Genomic DNA, 15,826 nt, shown 5'->3' on the forward strand with positions numbered 1-15,826 from the left:
CAAATACAAGAGACAAACCATATGCTGCATTTTCACTGTGATAAACATAAATATATAAGGTTTGTACTTACAAAACATTAACAGCTTTTTCTTTACAATAGAATTGGTTTGAATTTTTCTGTATAAATTTAAAAGCCTGCCTATGGCATTCGCTCAATGACTTTGAACAAGTTTCTCAGACAGCTCTGTAATAAGGACTCCCACCTCCACTCATTAACACCAGTACAGAGCACAATTCCTTTTCATTCTTGCGTTTGGAATAAGCTTCCTGTACACTCTTGGTTGTCTGCAATTGTTTACATGGAAGTTTAACATAAGAAATCTCAGCTTAACTGCCTTTTAGTGAATTTTGCAGAAAAGAAAACAGCACTGCATTTTAGCCAGCTTGAGAACTCACAGTTTAAGCCACACAGAGGAAAATAGATTATTTAAAAAATCTTCCTTACTGATTGGAAATTAGATTTTTCCAGGCTTAAGTCTAATACTAGCTGATCAAAACCCTCTTGGGGGTTGTAAGTAGAGGTAGATGAGAAGCTACAAGGTTATCAACCTTAAGATATGTATGAAAATACTTTCCCATCTGTCGTAGTTTAACCCTGCTTGGGACCAAGCTATGCAGTCTCTCACTCACTCCCGCCACCCTTCGAGAGAATGGGGGAGAGACAATATAAAAAAAAAGGCTTGAGGTTTGACATAAGGACAGGCAGAAATCCTTAAAGTTAAAATTACAGGAAAAACAGACTTGGGGAAAACTATTTATTTATTACTATTAATAAAATCAAAGCAGCATAATGAGAAAGAGAACAAAGATAACTTCCCCCTCACCTCTCCCTCTTCCCAGACTTAACTTCATTTCAAATTATCTCTACCTTCTTCCCCCACCCCAAGCAGCATGGGGGGGAATAAGGAATGTCTTCACATCTCATCTCCTCTCCACTTCTTGCAGCCGGGACAAGCAGAGTCGGGCCCAGACGGCCTCCCCCTCTCTGCCCTCACTTCTGCACTCCTTTTTTTTTTAATTATTTTCCCCTTCTTAAATACATTATCACAGAGGTGTTATCACTGCCACCAATTAGCTTGGCCCTGGCCAGTGACAGGTCTGCCCAAGTCCCAGCCAAGTCCACCGGACAAAGGGGAAACTTCTAGCAGCTTCTCACACAAGCTAGAAGCTGTCAATGTTAATTGACATAGCTCATATATGTATGAAAATTCAAAACATTAGCAAATTTGGTATAGTAACCATCTTTGGCTTGCACTGCTCCAGACAAGAACTAAAAGTTTTTCTATGTCTTATCTTCATAAATCTGAAAATTATGGGGATGTAGGCTGGGAGTTTAAGCCTGATGAGATTCTTTGGTCAAAGTATTAAAATTTAGCTCTTAAAAGGAAGGCCTCATGCCTGAACCACAACAGCTCAGAAAATTGTACTATACATTCTAAATTATTTAATATTTTTCAAGCAATGGTGAAATGATCTGTAGAACAATTATCTGTAATAAAAGACAATAACAAAACTCTTATCTGTGTATTTGTTCAAGTATCAGTATCATATACCTTTAACTCATGAAAAGATTGATAAGTTGATAGTACGACTGTCAAAATAGGGGAAGAACTGTGTTTCTGACTCATTCATAGAAGGAATCTCTTAAACCTCCTGTTCCTATTCAGAAGCATGGCACTGGTCCATCATTGACACTGGTATCTGTCCTCCCAGGCCTTGAGAGGGCTTAATAATTACAATGACTAATACATAGTCACTATCCTTCCCATAGACATAGAGATTTCCCCGAAATAATTCAGCTTTGATCTATCGTCCTCGTTTAGCAGACTGTTTCAGGATCCTGGAGCTCCTGTCCTCCCAATGGCAGGTTCCATTGGAGCTATTCTGCAGAACCAATGGATATTCCAGCTGCTTGTTTGGGAAGACTTGTGGTGGCCAGCATGACACTGTTATGCTAGCACTGCACTGTAAATGTAGACAGTACCATGCGATACTCGTATCATTTTGCACTAATTAGCATTATTGCACATACTAGTAATACCTATCTTGAGCAGTCTTGAGCACATGTACTCTGCCTCCCTTGTCCATGCCTGCACATTGGGTCCCCTTCCCCAGAGGTAGCTCATGTGAAAGAGAGCAAGTCAGTTGAGATGTTATATTCTGAGATTATCAACAAAGATTCATAGTAAAAAAATACCATTTTATATCATTTTAAAAAAATCAGGGTGGTCAGTTACCAACCTTTTCAGTTTTCCCTTTCCTAAGATTTTCTTTATTTCCTTGCTAAACAAAGTTTCTATAGAACAAATGAGATTCAGTGATGTTGCCCGTGTATGGGGCAACACAGAAAGATGACATAGTGTATATTCCTTTTAATGAAGTTCACTTTTATAACTAATGCTGTTATTCCTAATGCCTCATCAGGCTTACACTTTCAAAAATTCAGTTGATGCCTGGCTACACTGTGGTTAACTAATATCTTGCATGAAGAAAAACCTCACTTTTGCTTTAACTACAGCATTCATATGCAATATATTCATTAATTCTGGACTCAGCTATGTTCTGCTGAACAGGAATTCTAGTGTTTTTGATCAGATAAAATACAGAAATAAATACTAGTCTTCTATTCTAAATGAATACAAATTTGGCATATAAATTATTTTTCTTGTTTTCCAAAAAGCAATTGGAAAGTAAACAATACTGTTACACTTTGCTTAAACTACACATTTCCCCTGCTACTCTGTCAACAACTTTATATATATATACATACCTTTGCTCTAAGATGGGCTGTAAAGATTTATTACATTTAAGTGGGAGTATAGGCACTATTTCTCACTATACTGATGTTATAGAATTCAACACATACTTTCTAAAATTAAATTATAAAACTGACCAGACAGTAAAGCATTTGGGCAAGAACCATATCCATGCCTCTGTGTGGAAATAGTATGCCATCAATATACTAAAATCTTAATAAAACTTTGATGTTGCTTAGAACAAGTGAGTATTTCCATTAAAATTAAATAAACATTATTTTATTAATCTACTGAATAGATATTTGGAATATATTCCAAAACAAGTGGAACATATTCCAGGACAAGTCAGCCCTTTTACATGTAAAATAACACAATTGATGAGAACATATAGTTTTATCTGCTCAGCAAAAACAATACTCACTTCACATATTATAAAACAGTCATAATAATCTGGTTCTGGTCTTTTTCTTTTTTTTTTTTTTATAGTTAACTACCAATGCATAGATACAAGCCAGTAACAATAATGCATGCATTTAGCATGTTTAATTTAGTGATGACCCCAAAATTTATTAAAGTTAATGGCAAAGCTCTTCTGAGCTGTAAAAGATTTGCCTGTTGTTATTTAAGGTAAAAAAAATAATTAAAGCTTAGCCATATGCAGATCAAAATTAAACAGAACAACTAGTAATACCCTAAACTGAGCACTTTTCCCCATTAAAGGAGTTGACTTTTCAACAAAGTCCACGATCTCATGAAGACTTAAGAAAGTGAATTGTACACTGATGCGAGAGTGGAATTCTAATGGGCTCAATGTATATGAAGTGACTTGTTTATCATTCTCTATTAAACGGCAGATTAACATAATAGTTGAATTTAATTGTAAGAGTTTTCCCTAGAAATCAATTACTGGTCAACATTTCAATCATATTAAGAGAAGACTCTAGGGTTGCCAATCTGAACCAATAAAATTTTAATATCATCCAAATATCACTGGTACTTTTTTTCCTTATTGTTTCTGAGAACAAATCTCAACTCATATTACATTTAATTTTTTTTTAGTCTTTCTGTCAGTGTGGGCATCTGTGAAAAATGGAAGTTTTGTAGGACTCGTCAGAGGAACATAAGTGCCTGAAATACAGAAGGACCTAAATTATGTGCTCTTTTATTATGCATTAAAAATAAAATAATGCACAACAGCATTTAAAATACAGTGAAGGTAAAAAAAATATACAGCAGACAGTTTGGAACACAGATTCTTGCATTAAGACTTTATACAGCAGCTTTTTTTCAAGCTATTAAATCATACAGGAGTGACGTAAGATTTCTTAATGCATCCAACCAAATGTATTTACCAAAACATAGTTTGGTAAAAGCCTTCATATGGGACTAGCCAGGTCAAGAACGAGCTTTTTAGAACATTCCACTTTTAGCATAAAAAAACCTCAGAGCTGGACACGGAGATGATGATAAGAGCAATTAGAGTTGTTATGATTGTACTTAGAAATGTATCTCAGCCCACACACAGAGAGTGTACTAGGAGGCATACAAAATTAAACTCCTTAATTCTGAAGACAGCCTGCAAAATCTTCTTCAACAGTCTTTTCATGTAGAATTACTTGTGCTAAACAGAAGTGCTTTTTAAACTCTCCAAAATTCCAAAATAGTTGAATTTAAAAATGCACATACTTTGGCTTTCTCATATTCAAAAATTGTGATTATTTTAGGATAAAATATTTTACATAATATATCATTCTTTTTTTTTAAAGCAAAACTTTCACAAGACACTTATAAAGTACGCTGAAAGCTTTCTCACTCGGAATCCACATTACATATGAGAAAATGAAATGACAATGAAATCCAACATTCATCAAAAGCATGGAAATTTTTGGAAATTTCATTCAGACTTTCGAAGCTCAGGCATATTCCTGTTCCAGATAAACGTGCAAAAGGATCCATGAAATAATTTCTGTGAGAGTGACTGAATGAATACCATCTTAACTTAAAAAATGTGACGGATCCACTCATTTGGACATACCTTTAAGGAATTCATCACAATTAAAAGGTTACAGAACTGTGATAATTATAGATAGATACAATTAAAACCACTTTATTGAAACAAAACAGATCTGATTAAAAATCTTGTACATTCCTTCAAGACCTGCAGTTACTGCAATCAAAGGAATTGCATCTTAATGCCCTGAAATGACTCCTTTTTTACATAGTTGAGTGAGTATTAGTATAAAAATGTACATTTTCCTATAAAAGATGGTGCTGTAAGCTGATGATTTCAAGAAGGCATTATAGTTGTTTTTTTTTAAACATCTGTGCACATCTTTGGTTCAGCATATATGTATGCAAGAGAGACACTGGCACTAAAAGTAAGGTTTTTCAACGGACTCAAATAATGGCTCATTATACTTTCATTGAATTTCAAAGCAAGCTGCTATTGATTTCATTAGAAGTGGTGCTAGCTCATTGCTTAGTGCTTTAGAAAATAATACCTATGCTTAATATATTCGTGTTTTAAATGCTAGCTTTCTCTGGATACTGCTACACTTGAAACTTTGCCTTTAGGTCATCTATTACAATGAGCCGCACACATAAGTAAAATTCCTGCCACACAAGAGCTGTTCTAACTGAAATAAATATCTATCTGATCTAAGCTATTTATAATTTGTAGTGCTCATGACATTATAGCAGCTAAGTGCAAAAATGGTTGTCTTTGTAGAGCTGTCATTGGACAGACTGCCTTTTCAGAAAACTTCAGCATAACTGGGACTGAGCATTAGACCACAATCACAGAGAGCTACATGCTACATGCACATGAGAGTTGTAGAGCACTGGAACAGGCTGCCCAGAGAGGTGGTGGATGCCCCATCCCTGGAAACATTCAAGGCCAGGCTGGATGAGGCTCTCAGCAACCTGATCTGGTTGGAGATGTCCCTGTTCCTTGCAGGGGGGTTGGACTAGATGGCCTTTGAAGGTCCCTTCCAACTCTAATCATTCTATGATTCCATGTGGTCTGAAGCAAATGGTCCTCTGCAGGGAATTGTGTTCCTATAGCAAGACTGATAGGTCAATTAATTTCTCCTAAACCACTGTAGGTTCAGCTATTACTTCACTAGACAAGCAGATAATGCAGATATGGATGCCTATTCATGGCCATAGCATTCTCTCTGTAATATGAACATAAATCCGACAGAAGAAAGAAGACCCCTGCTACCTCCTCTGATGAACTGGCAGACTATGGCTTAAATTGGTTGTAGGAAAAGGTAGTGAGAAAAATGGAGGTAGGAGAACAAAATCAAAGGCCAGCAGCTTAGCAGTGGCCATCTTCTAGCAGTGAAATGTCAATTTAATTTTTTAGCCTTGTCTTATGTCAGGAACAGATTGTGCATCCTCATCTCTGTGCCTGAGCAACACCTTTGTGGTTTTGTAGCAACTTGTTTTTCCATAAAAAAAAGCAAGATACAACAGTGACTTAAATGTTTAACAGTTTCCTACCTGTAGATTGTCCCAAGTATATTTCCACATACCTGAGGCAAATTGTCAATAGCAATCACAGTAATCAGGCTGCGACTATTCATCTTGGTGGAACTGGTTTACTTCAGCAAAGGTTTTTTTTAAAAAAAGTTTATTATATAACATTTTTTTTTTCTTTTCTGGTGATCTATAAATTCTGGAATTTTGCAGTTGAAAAAGGATTTTAAATACAAATATCAACAAGAGTCATTACTGAATACAAAATTCAGTTCTGAATCAATGATGCTTGGACTAGGATTTTGTTTTTCTGCCTGAATCTTATAAAGGAATCAGGAGTGGAGAATAATAGGGAACAGTAACTTTTGAAAATATCAAATAAAATATCAAAATTCTAAAGTAATATTATTCTATAAATTTGAAATTCCATGAGAGCAACTTTTTGACAGCTTTAATAGCTTCATCCTTAGTCAAGTCTATAAGATTGGAAAATAATAACAAAACTAGACTCACACTTCATAGTTGTTATCTAAATCTTTGGATTTATAAATAAACATAAATGTTTTAAGAGATACATAAAAGTCTTTGTATTTACCCATTCAATATGAATAATTTATAATTATAAGAATAATTTATAGAAATACTGGTGTAGCATCATGAACATCAACACTTTATATTAATTATGTTTAAAATACAGAATATGTAAACAAGATTTTGCTCAATAGCCTTGTAAATTGGTACATTCTTTTGCTTTTTTAAAAATTACAATTGGTGCATTGCTTGATTCTCATCTGGTTGTTGAATTATTAATCATTTTTTACAAATGTATTAACAATTAATCCATACAGTTCTCAGCATCTTTCTTAGTGTTTGAGAATGGTGGGTTTTTTACATCAGTGTGAAAAAGAATTAGAATCTAATAGTATTTCTAAAGATGATCAGTTAAACTGGAATTCTAATAAGCTTTCTGTACATAATGAAAACAATCTATAACCTAATTGTGTAATTAAACCGAGTGCTTCTGGTAACAAACGGATAAGTATCTTTAATGACTCTATAAATCTAACTTAATCTAACTGCTATCTAGTAGGTCACCTGAATTTAAGGAGGATATTTGCTTTGGTTATTTGTTTGTTTCAGACTTTAGTTCTGAAATTAGCATATGATGGTGTTTCCATTCTTAAAGGGATTCCTATATATAATTTTGTTTCACATGATTTGTCATCATAACAGAATATAAAATTAAGATAGCATTGTCAACTGTATTTAATGTTTTTGCATTTTAAATATATTATTTAGAGCTTAGAAGCATTACACTGTGATCAACCAATCCTGTTTTACACATCCTCTCAGTTTACCATGAATAATTAATAGATTGAGAAGACAGAAATGACAACTACTTCTTATTCAGATTGCTTAATTTCTGCTAGATTTTGTTTATTTAGGTGTATTTTTTTTTTGCTCAGTCTCAGAGGGTGACTTAGACTACCGTTTCTCAAGCACCACTTAATTCCCAAAGATGTCTAGAAACAATGAGTATGTGTTTTGACTGTAGAATTACTGAGACACTTGAAGTTGTCTGAGCATCTCAGAAATCAGCTAGTTGGAAGAGTTAGGTTAGCTGTGATAGAAAGACGAGTGGAAACATACCTAATATCTGTCCAAAACCCAGTGGGGACACAGTCTCTAAAATCTATTCTGATTACATCTAACTTGAGCTGTAATAGGATCAATTCAAAATGCCACTGGAGAATGACTAGTAAACACCTTCTGTGTAACGTTGAAGGTAGGAGGCCCAAGAACTAAACTTTTTAGGTTGCCTGGATTGGAACATCACAAACCCCTTCCTTCAGTTTTTTCTAAATCCAAAATTTTAAATTGGACTTGTACCTTTCACGCTAAAAAAATAGTTTCAGATGGGGCTAACTTCGGACTTCCTTGCAGCTTGGCCACTATACAGTGCGAATGCAAAGAATACACATCATTGACCAGTGCACATCACTTTTCACATTCTCAGTGGCTTGTTAACACTCACCTTTAGGCATATATAAAGGAATGTTGCTAAAATATGCACTGATGTTCAGTGGCAAAAAACTGTTTAGAAGCCATTTGAACTTCTCAGTAAAGAATTTCTCCAGTTGGCTTCTAATTTTGAAATCATGAGGAGTTTACTGTTATCTCCAGTGGAATGAGAATAAAAGTCCAAATACATAAATTAATTTTAGCTCTTTCTAGAACTGCTCAAAATACAGGAGTTATTTGTCCATTTAATTTGGTGAAAATGTAGGTTTCTAAAATGTCAGTTCTTTCTTTTTGATCTCTCATCATTATAAGTGAATTTACACATCACAGAAGCAACTACGTGACTTGAAATATAAGCATTACTTTTTATGTTATAAACTAATTATCACTTATGATAGGTTAGATAGTAGCACGTATGCATACAGTCACTATATTGATATTTTACAGAACATAGTAAACTCAATGCTTTTGAAGTGTAATTATGAAAAAAATACTGATGTCCTGAATCAGCTGGAATCAGTTGGAAGCAATCCGTTAACTTCCTTATGTTTTAAGTGAGTCCTAGTGAACCCTTGCAGAACATTTTAAACAGAAAAACACAAGTAAAAGTAACAGTCCAAAACAAACAACAAGCAGTTGTAGGAATAAGGAGAATGCACAGATCATTTCTTGAGCTGCAAAAGAGGGATGAGAGGGAAGCATTATATGGATAAATTTTATAAAGAAAACTTTAGACTCATAAACATTTACTAGAAAAACAAGAAATGAAAACAAAACCCTGTCAACAGTATGGATTCTGAAAGGATTTGTAAAATAAACACTGTATGTTTCATGGAAAGCAATACAGAATCACAGAATAGTTTGGGCTGGAAGCGGCCTTAAAGACCATCTACTTCCAATCCCCCTGCCATGGACAGGGACATCGTGCATTACACCAAGTTTCTCAAAACGCCATCCAACCTAGCCTTGAACACTCCCAAGAATGGGGCATCCACAACTTCTGTGGGCAACCTGTTCCAGTGCCTCATCACCCTCACAGAAAAGAATTTCTTCCTTATATCTATTCTAAACCTACCGCGCTTCAGTTTAAAGCCATTAGCCCTTGTCCTATCACAACAGGCCCTTGTCAAAAGTCCCTCTCCAGCTTTCTTGTAGGCCCCCTTGAGGTACTGGAAGACCGCTATAAGGTCTACCTGGAACCTCCTCTTCCTCAGGCTGAACAGCCCCAATGTTCTCAGCCTGTCCTCATAAGAGAGGTTCAGCAGCCCTCTTATCATCTTTGTGGCCCTCCTCTGGACTCATCCCAACAGGTCCACATCCTTCTTATGTTGGGGGTTCCAGAGGTGGACATAGTACTCCAGGTGATGTCTCACAAGAGCTGAGTAGAGGGGGAGAATCACCTCCCTCGGGCTGCTGGCCACGCTTCTTGTGAGGCAGCCCAGGATGTTGTTGGATTTCTGGGCTGCAAGCGTACATTGCCAGCTCATGTTGAGCTTCTCATCAACCAACGTCCCCAAGTCCTTCTCCTCAGGGCTGTAGTTGTGCTTGAGGTTGCCTCGACCTATGTGCAGGACCTTGCACTTAGCCTTGTTGAACTTCATGAGGTTTGCATGGGCACGTGTCCAGTTTGTCAAGATCCCTCTAGATGGCATCCCTCCCCTCCAAAGTGTCGACCACTTCATCTTTTTTCAGATGAAAACATTATGAATGAGTTAGAAATGAATTAAAACTGATGAACTAGCAAAATCTATGACAAGATATTACAAGGAAATTTAAAAAGATTAATAGAAGAGAAGTTGTCAAAGAGTAACCAGGATCAGCCACTTAATCAGAGATAGTCCATCAAGCAAAAAGAGAAAGAGAAACAAAGCTGAGGAAAGGATATTGTGTAAACCACCTCTTCAAAATAATTATGTGATTTGTTTTGTTTTGTTTTGTTTTAATAATCAATAATATGGTTGTTTTATGTTTTATGTTTTCAAGCATTTCATATAGATCATCCTGAAGAACATAAAGTCTATAGAGGGAAATGTTAAAGTTGGGAACAGGAAGGTGATGAACTAAGGACGCTGTAAGATGTGCTACTCTCATGCATGTCATCTTTTGTAAGTGTGGAATACTGCTTATGCTCACAGATGAAAACAGAGATTGGCTGGACTGCTGGACAAATCAGTATTGAAAAGGAATTCATTGTTTCTTACAAAACAGAAAACTTATTGATTAATTGCATTTGTTTTAACTATTGTTTCTTTTTAAAGGGATTTTAATCATGGTCTTTCAGCAGCACAGTATTTGTAGAAGGAAAATTGAAATGAGAATCCTACAGAAACAAAGCTCCAGGTTTGCATGCACAATTATTCCCAATAATTATTTTTGCATTTATCCAGGAACAGACACAATCAACAAGCAATTCTGAGCCACAATGAGCCATTCTGGCTTACATGTTTTACATCAAGTATCTCACTACAGAGAATGTTTTGCTGTTAACTCTTCGGAAAATAAGTAAATGTTAAAACTGCATGCAAAAAGATAAAACATCCACAGAAGCAGACACATGTTGACTGAAATACAAAGAAGGGAAAACACAGGATAATTGCATCACACACTTATGTTCATTATAAACTGGTTTTGGATTTCCAATAGTGTTCACATGACATAGATAAGTAAAATATTATTACAATACTTGTGATTTTTTTTTGTTTTGTTATTTTAATGTATATTCCTTACAGGAGGAATTTGTATCATTCCAGGAACATGAATTTTACTGCTAACATTTCTCTTAGCACAATACATTCATATCCTTGTCCTCAACAATTCTATATTATATTTTTATTTCCATGGTTTATTTGTCTATCAAGATGAGTCATTGAGTTACAGAACAAAACAGAAAGAAGTACTTACCTTTAAGCACAGAAAATAACAATGCAGCAAAACTTCTTGATTATTCTGTTATGACTGAGTGGAGTCCAACTTCTGACCTATTTTAATTTTTGCAGTGATGCATATTAAACAACTTTTTCTTTTGACCAATAAAAGTAAATGGTTTCATGAAAATAAGTTATTAATCTATATGATGATTCGAAAAAGCTTGCAGCATCTGCACCACAGCTGGAAACATGAAGGGAAAACTTTTGTTTGTGTTTAAAAGTTGCTAGATAAATGAGGACAGTATGTAACCATGTCTCCTCACTACACACCAACTGCAGGTATTTTTAGAGACACTGCAGACTTTGCCACTGCATGGGTTTTTTTTTTTTCAGTCTCCTGAATACTATTCCATCTTGTGAAGTAGATTTCTCCGTCTTTTGCCATCCATGTAACAAGTACAAAGTTTCCAGATGCCAAAACAGTTAGTCCAACTTTTTTTTTACAGCTGACAGTGAAATGTAGTACTGTTACTCTTTCCTCCATCCACTACCAAAAGCTATTGCAATATCCTTCTCTATTCTCCTGTTAAACAAGACTGAAGACCCCGAAGATCCAAATCATAGAATCATAGAATCATAGAATGGTTAGAGTTGGAAGGGACCTTCAAAGGTCATCTAGTCCAACCCCCCTGCAAGGGGCAGGGACATCCCCAACTAGATCAGGTTGCTCAGAGCCTCATCCAGCCTGCCCTTGAACGTTTCCAGGGATGGGGCCTCCACCACCTCTCTGGGCAACCTGTTCCAGTGTTCTATAACTCGCGTCGTAAAAAATTTTTTCCTAATTTCCAATCTAAATTTACCGCCCTCTATTTTAAAACCATTACCTCTCGTCCTATTGCAACAGGCCCTACTAAACAGCCTCTCCCCATCTTTCTTGTAGGCCCCCTTGAGGTACTGGAAGACCGCTATCAGGTCTCCCCAGAGCCTCCTCTTCTCCAGGCTGAACAGCCCCAACTCTCTCAGCCTGTCCTCATAAGAGAGGTGCTCCAGCCCTTTTATCATTTTCATGGCCCTCCTCTGGACCTTCTCCAACTGGTCCATGTCCTTCTTGTGTTGGGGGCTCCAGAACTGGACACAGTACTCCAGGTGGGGTCTCACCAAGGCAGAGTAGAGGGGGAGAATCACCTCCCTCGACCTGCTGGCCACGCTTCTCTTGATGCAGCCCAGGATGCAGTTGGCCGCCTGGGCCGCAAGGGCACATTGCCTGCTCATGTTAAGCTTCTCATCCACCAGCACTCCCAAATCCTTCTCCTCAGGGCTGCTCTCAATCCATTCCCCGCCCAGCCTGTATTTGTGCCTGGGATTGCCATGACCCAGGTGCAGGACCTTGCACTTGGCCTGGTTGAACTTCATGAGGTTGGCATGGGCCCACCTCTCCAGCCTGTCAAGGTCCCTCTGGATGGCATCCCTCCCTTCCAGCGTGTCAACGGCACCACACAACTTGGTGTCGTCGGCGAACTTGCTGAGGGTGCACTCTATCCCACTGTCCATGTCGCCGACAAAGATGTTGAACAGGGCCGGGCCCAGCACGGACCCCTGAGGGACGCCACTCGTGACCGGTCTCCACATGGACATTGAGCCGTTGACCACCACTCTCTGAGTGTGGCCATCCAGCCAACTCCTTATCCACCAAGTGGTCCGTCCATCAAACCCATGTCTCTCTAGTTTAGAGAGAAGGATGTCATGCTGGACAGTGTCAAAAGCTTTGCACAAGTCCAGGTAGATGATGTCAGTTGCTCGTCCCTTGTCCACCGATGCAGTCACCCCGTCATAGAAGGCCACCAAATTGGTCAGGCACGATCTGCCCTTGGTGAAGCCATGTTGGCTGTCACCAACCACCTCCTTGCTCTCCATGTGCCTTAGCATGGTTTCCAGGAGAATCTGCTCCATGACCTTGCCAGGCACAGAGGTGAGGCTGACCGGCCTGTAGTTACCGGGGTCTTCCTTATTCCCCTTTTTAAAAATTGGGGTTATGTTCCCTCTCTTCCAGTCATTGGGGACCTCACCAGACTGCCAAATCATCCTATTGAGATGTTTCTGCATTAATTTAACAATCATATTGAAGACTCAGATGAGTCAAGATAATTCTCCTTGAATATAGTAGTTTGAGGAGAGGGAAGAATACTGAGAAAGTAACTTTAAATGGGTAATGTTGAAAAAAAAGGAATAAAATCCCACAGTACTGACAAGAGTACCCTGAAGGGTCAAAGAATTAGTAAGAGATCTGGAAAACATGCTAGTCTTTTATTTTTGAAGACTGTCTACTCTGTAAAAAACTTAAAAAAAAATAAAAAGAAAAATTACTTCATCTGAGCATCATTAATTGGTCTTGTACTGACCAGGATCTTCCAGGTGAGACAGAGAGGCTTGCTGGGATTTGTAGGAGATGTCTGAACTTGTAATTATGATTGAGAAGACTTCAATGCCTACCTTCCTCCATTGCAATGCTGACTTTTATTATCAACCTCATGGAAATACTTTTTAACAGCACTTTTTCTGCCTTTCAACTGCCTTCCTGCCTTACTTCTATTTCAATTTGATTGCCTCCATCTGTCCAAATTATGCCATCAGCAACTAAAATATTTTTTTTTCTAGGAAGCAAACATAGATATTTCTAGCACATGGATTTAACGTGCTTTCTTGCTTTCATTGTTTGTAAATAGACTTATTTCATTAGGGCCACTAAATTTCACAGTTTCTTGGTTGAATCCTTTTTGTAAGGATTTGCAGCTTGAAATACGGCTTTAAGATAGCTGAAAGACGAAAGACATTGTGAGGAGGAGTTCTTCCTGCTTTATTGCATTCTTTCTGTCATTTAACACTGCTATCATTTTCAGAGGAAATGTACAAAAATATCACACAACGTGGGCAGATAAAATTCAAAAGCACATTTGAACATACCATTGTACCTTAGCATTTCTTTTCATAAACTGTGTAAGAACAGAATCTTCTCAGAAATACAATTCTTCTTTAAGAAACACCACACACAAAGAACGCGTACAGGATAAGGTTAACAAAAACTCTGTCAAAGACCACATCCTAACAACCCTCAACAGTAATCAGAACCAAGGCGTGCTTAAATAAGAATGGCTGAAATGACACAATGCAACCTAACGTCCAGCATGAATCTTGCCCAATCACTTATAAATAAAAATTAATTTCCCACTGCAATTATGGTCCTTCTCCAAAAGAAAGAACTTTTATGGACAATCCAACCTACTGGTGATAACCTTCAATTTTCTGGATACTGAAATGCCAGTTCTTTTTTATGTCTTGAAATAATCTATGTAATGTTAAGTTGCATCTCATTCATGCTGCTCTTGATAACCTTCTGAAAAGAAGGGCGATCAAAGCAGCATTTATATTTTGAAGGAAGAAAGAAAATAGTGAAGTTAAAAGTTTTTCACTGCTGGAGAGTGACCGTAGCACTTTGCATTCTACTGACATAGTGGTTTACAACAAACTTGAATGTATGCAACTAAGTGAGAGAAAAATAAGATATGGGAATACATATATGGAGACTTAAACACTGTAATCAGGATTTTAATTGAATGCCTCTCCTGGAGGCTTCAGATAGCTTAAACCACAGCCGGAAGAAATCTTAATGTCTTTTCTGTGACATGTGTCCAGAAGATTGTTGGACTCAAATGACAAAAGATCATTCCACAAGCAAAGAATCATTCCTTAAGATTGTTAAGATGTAAAAGAACAACAAGTTTTGAGATTTAACTACTTTGAGATTTATTACTTCAGAAATCCAATCAGATACAGAACCAGCTAATCTCCACCCTTGTTATATTTAACTTTAATTATATATCATCTGCTTTTTATACAGATATTAAATAGGATAACTGAATGGTTAGTCAAACAGTTGTATCAAAATTTCTTGAAGAGTTCATGTGAGAAAATACTTAATGCACACTCAGTATGCATTATTAATCCCTCCGTGATGCCTAGCATTTTTTCAGGAGCAACTAATTATTTTCTGAAGAACTGCATTCCTTCTCAGAAGTGCAGAAGCAACAGCATGACCATTACACAATCTTTTTTGTTACCCCATCAGTCCAAAGACAGAATTGGAAGGGTTCTAAGATAGTGTCTGCAAACTAGTAGGAATGCCAGAGATTGGGAAATTTAGAAGACCTGATTCAACATCTGTGCTAGGACTCCTCCTCTTTGCAAGCTGTGCTAATGCAATGCTGTGATCCAGTGCACTTGCTATTGTAAACATCTCTGGGAGGTCCTTGCAAACCCAAACACACCAGATGAAGCTTGCATTTGTGCTAAACTGTCTAAATATGTTTTTACTTGGAGAAGGCCTATACTCTTAATCCATACATTGCCATACCACTGGTCCAGTTCACTTCGGAGTATGGATCTAGATGTTCAGCAAATAATTTGTATATATAACAGCATAGAGGTGCTTTAAGCTGTAACTTAAATCAAAATCAATATAACTTCTCTGTCTTCACACCACAAAATATCTCCTTTAGAATAAAGTATCTCCTTTAGGAAAAGCACAATTATTCTCTGGACTCCACTCATGGATTCTAATGGGAACTTAGTCACGACAATGCTAGTAGACACCCACATTTAGATAACTATACCAGCAGTTTTGATCTTAAATTTAAAACCACCTA

General features: G+C 37.1%; 1 protein-coding gene across 1 annotated transcript in view; it reads right to left on the minus strand.

Annotated features, from left to right (window-relative positions):
• SNTG2 (syntrophin gamma 2) overlaps nucleotides 1–15,826 on the minus strand; it is a 269,954-nt gene that overhangs the window by 14,270 nt on the left and 239,858 nt on the right. The window lies entirely within an intron of this gene.

Source organism: Chlamydotis macqueenii, chromosome 3 (genome assembly GCF_036417535.1).
Source record: "Chlamydotis macqueenii isolate bChlMac1 chromosome 3, bChlMac1.mat, whole genome shotgun sequence".
Classification (NCBI taxonomy): domain Eukaryota; kingdom Metazoa; phylum Chordata; class Aves; order Otidiformes; family Otididae; genus Chlamydotis; species Chlamydotis macqueenii.